This window comes from Camelus bactrianus, chromosome 15 (assembly GCF_048773025.1).
Source record: "Camelus bactrianus isolate YW-2024 breed Bactrian camel chromosome 15, ASM4877302v1, whole genome shotgun sequence".
Taxonomy (NCBI): domain Eukaryota; kingdom Metazoa; phylum Chordata; class Mammalia; order Artiodactyla; family Camelidae; genus Camelus; species Camelus bactrianus.
Window position 1 is genome coordinate 25268198 of NC_133553.1, and position 4983 is coordinate 25273180.

The window sequence follows — 4983 nt, forward strand, 5'->3', positions numbered from 1 at the left end:
ATCCTGGTTTTGTGACTACTTAGAATATAGAATTCATTGTTCATGGAAGCCCTCACACCTCCACCCTTCAGGTCTCTGTGCAGTATAGCAACTTAAAATTAAAAGAAAAAGCATTAAAATCCCGGCAGATTATTTTAATTTGGGGTTTCTCAACCTCAGGCCTACTGGCATTTGGGGAGTAGATAATTCTTTGCTGTGGAGGCTGTCCTGTGTGGTGTAGGATGATTAACATCCTTGGCTTCTACCCACCAGATTCCAGTAGCACCCCCAGTTGTGACAACCAAAAATGTCTCCAGACATTACCAAATGTCCCCTTGGGTACAAAATCACCCCTTGTTGAGAACCATTGTTTTAATGATTCTCAAGAAAGGACTCTTCTTTGTTTGTTTTTTTAATGGTCTGGAAGACATTAAGAATATCACATGCTTTAGCCGTTGTTCAGGACACAGATTTGGGTTTCTCTGTAGGTTTCATGCAATCCCACTCCTCTGTTATGATAATAAATCAATAGTCAAATTCTTTCATTGTTAGAGGATGTCAAGATTGTTTTGATTTGCAGATCTTGAGAAAATATGCTATGGCCATAGACTATGGAGATACATGAGTGTGAATCCCAAGATTATCATTTTTTTAAATCATATGATCTTGAAGTTCATCCCATGGAATATGCATCACCTTATCTGACCCTTTGAAGAGTAGCTGTAAGATGGGAAGTCAGGAAGAGCTGCATTCAAACCCCATCTGTCACCGACCAACAGGGTGAGTTTACAGGAATTTCATAACCCCTCAGTTCTCGGTTTCCTCACCTGCAGAATAGTGCTACCTACTCATCAGGGCTGATGTCAGGGTAAAACGAGGGTGTGCATCTGGAAAGAACTTTGTAAATAATGCTTGCAAGAGTTAGTTTCCTTTCCTGTTTGAATTTCCACTCCCTCCTCTCTCTACCCTAAATTAAATAATTTTGATCTTTAGACCCCTCTAAAAAGAAATCGTTGACTACAACTAAAGGATGGAATAAATGGAAAATCATAACTCACTAGTTAAAAAATAATTAGGGAGAACTGACAGCCTGTTAATCAATTTCCAGACAAAGGACATGGGCTGTGGAGTCAGCTAGATCTGGTTTAAATCTTGTTGCATCATTTTACGAACTGGTTAGCCTTGCGCAAGGGGCTAAGCTTTTCCGAGCTCATTTCATTCTTTGATAACGTCCACAGACTATTTACTTCCCTTCATTGCTGTGAGAAGCAAATGATGATATATATGATGATTCTTTGTAAACTGTAAATCAGTGTACAAATGTTGGCCAGAAATACTACTTTTTGTGAAAATGAAATAAATTGCATCTCTGGCCCCAGAGAATCACATCAACCAGTTCAGTTGAACGTGAGCTGGGAAGCACAATTGTAGATGCTGTGTAATATTCATTCTCTCCCTCTGCTTTGCAAACAAATGCCTGGCTTTATTTAGCGTAGCAGTGGACACAGCTGAAGGGTGAGGCTTCTCAGTCTACTCTGGAACTGTAAGTGGCCAATGAGATACACAAGGAAAGTCAAGCCATTGGTAGTGGGGCCGGGGGAGATCGTCCAAGAAGGCTCTGGGGCCTGCTCAGCTGAGAGATGCAACGATCTGGGCTATTGCTTCTTCTTCTTGCTGTCCGGCATGTGGATGGGATGGTGAGAACCGCAGCTCACATCTTCTGACCATGAGGTACACTTGAGGCTAAAGGCTATATGCTAATGAAAGTGGAAAATAGGAAGAATTAGACTAAGCTTCTGATGACCTCAGAGCTATTATACTGATCCCAGACTACTTACTTTTTCTATGCAATAGATAAACACACGAATAAAATTACACCTTGCTAAAACTTACGGAATTTTGTTATTTTTGTTATATGTACACAAACTGTTCCTAAGACAACGCACTAAGAAAAGTAAAGTACTATTGTATGCATTCTCTTAATTTCAAGCAAGGTTTGCTCAAAGGAGTCGAAAACTTATGCCCACACAAAAACCTGCACATAGATGTCTACACAAGCTTTATTCATAATTCCCTAAACCTGGAGGCAAGCAAGATGTCCTCTAGTAGGTGAACAGCTAAAGAGTGGTACCTCCAGACAATGGCATTATTATTCAGCTCACTATCAAGACCTGAAAAGACAGGGAGGGATCTGAAATGCATATTGCTAGGGGAAAGAAGCCAATTTGAAAAGGCTACACACGGTATGGTTACAACTATATGACATTCTGGAAAAGTCAAAACTATGGAGACAGTAAGAAGATCAATGGTTGTCCAGGGGTTGGGGTGAGGGAGGTTTGAATATGCAGAGCACAGAGGCTTTTGAGGGTAAAGAGATTACCCTGTATGATACAATAGTAGATACGTGTCATTATACATAAGTCCAAACCATACGTAGGTCAAACCCATAGAATGAACAACACCAAGAGTGAACTCCCTAACTGAACTTTGGACTTCGTGTGACTATGATGTGTCAGCGTAGGTTCATCAGTTGTAACAAATGCACCCTCTGATGAGGGATGTTGACAACCCAGAAGGCTATGTATGTGTGGGGACAGGGGCCATATCTCTATACTTTTCCCTCAATTTTGCTGTGAACCTAAAACTGATCTTAAAAAGGTAAAATATTAATTAAAAAATATAGAAAGCAAAGTCCCTAGAAAGAAATACTTTATTCTTCAATGTAGATGCTATAAACCAAAGCATGTGTCTGACTCCACGGGGGTTATATGACAGCTGTTTTCCTTCCCTTCTTTCATATTCATTTCTCATCTCTGAGAAACACTGGTTCTTACATGTCAGTGCCAGGAACATAAGTGAATCTGTTCCTTGTAGTCTAACTAATGTTCTTCCTCCCAGGCCATGCGTGACATGCCCCTGGGGATACATAATTCAGGGTGTGTGACAATACTTCCCAGTGGTACTGGGAACTTTCCAGTAGACTGTGATTCCCTCTGCTTTCTGGGAACAGCCATGTAGGTGCTTAAAGAATCCTTCTTCATCTCTGGGTGGTTTATCCAAAGTTGACCATTGTGAATTTTTGTCTACTACGTTTCCTGTATTGTATGTGGGTAGAATATTATTTCATATATTCAGATTTTGAACTTTTCTCACAATTTTGTAGAAAATTACTACTATAGTTGTGTTTGTTGTCATAATATATCTTGTTTCCCACTTCTAGCTTATTTTCAAGCATTTACAAATCCAAAATGTGCTTTCTATGCTTTTGTATAATCATAGTGGCACTTAGAGGTCAGCCTTAAACAATTAAAAAAAAAAACTTTAGGAGTTGATCAAAATTAGACCAAATTACTCACAAGAAATTTGTCTTTTTTTTTTTTTGGTTGGGTTTTTCTGCCTATTTCAGGAATTTAATTAACTATCCCATCATTAGATAAAGCAGAGAACCGTGAATTAACTATGATGTGAAACGGCTTAATCACACTATTACGATAGAACAGCAACATTCATTGAATAGCTAACTACAGACCAAGTGATGTGCTAAGTGCTTTGCAAATATACGCTCAATTCACAGCCCTCAGCACAACTCTATTGATTAATATAAATTCCCTCCATTTTATAAAATAAACTAACTTAAAGATCTGAATGGCTTTTGATAATTACAAAGCAAGTAAGTTGAATGTGCTTGGGGAGATGGGCCTGGGACAAGGGTTAGATTCAGAAAGCGAAAGAGTATTTGTCTCAGCTTCCTCCCCACAAAACCCTAGGCATACGTCTGATTCATCCAGGAAGGTTCTTACCTGAAGCCATGAAGAAACAGCTTCAGATGCAGGAACATAACACTGATTTCTCCTGAGGACAGTGAGACCCAGGAGAAGGGTGTGTGAGGAGTCGGGGCACATTCAGATCCCCAGATGAGGGACCTCACCTTGTGAACTTGGACAAGCCACTTTTTTTTAATCAAGCCTTTGTTTCTTCCTCAGGAAACAGTCATGGGTTGGACTAGGTGATCTCTTTTATTTCTAAAAGCCACTGAGTTTACACCCAGGATGAAGGAAAGTTCGAGATGAAGCCATCCAAAGAGGAGAGGTAACCTCTGGGCGTGGAGTCCTTTGCATGGTTTTCGATCTGTAGAAAGTGTTCCTTCTTTGTCCATATAATGCTTTGGAGAGTGTTATGGGAGTAAAGAATTCTGAATCTGAGACAAAAATTGTATTTTCTTTTACATTTTTAAATAATGCTAATTGGCAGACGCCCTCACGTGCACTGTCCTTACCACAAGTGCTACCGTGAGAGGATTAGTGCTCTAAGTCTGCAGAGAAGTTCATCTTCCAGGGGAACGCGTGGCTTCTCAGAATTGCAGAGCCGTTTCCTGGAGGAGCTGGATTTAGACTTTGTATTCTTTGATCCAGTTTTTCTCCTTCCACACAACATTAACCTCCATCTCTGCGATTGGAGATCGGGGAATGAAAACTTACTCCTGCTATTTGAAATAGAGGTTCACTTATCGTGCTCAGGGTGAGTATTTGCAAACAGGGGTTCACGGCAACAATGTGTGCCCTGGAGAGATGCCGGAGTTATGCCTAGCTGTACAAATGAGAGAAATTGTATGTCTGACTTCTGGAAAGAGTCCTATCAACTTGAACTTCTCTCTTTCTACATATTTATATACGTACGTATGAAATAATTTAGAGAGATGTATATTTTTATTTATTCCATTTGTTCATATGATTTGTGTGTATTTGTGTGTGTGATTACTCCTCTCACAGAATAACTGCTAGTGGCTAGATAGTGTGTAAGGTGCTGGGGGACCCTCCGTCACCACCTGTTTGCTCACAGAACTCACAGTCCAGCCCGGGGATTCAAATGTGACCTGAAATAACCTGAACACAAGGAATGGGGTATCATTACATAAGAATATAGGCAAAATGTAGGCTTAGCTTAGAAGAGGAAATGATCTCTTTACTCTTCATTTTGAAGATAAAGGAATCACTGACAGAAAAA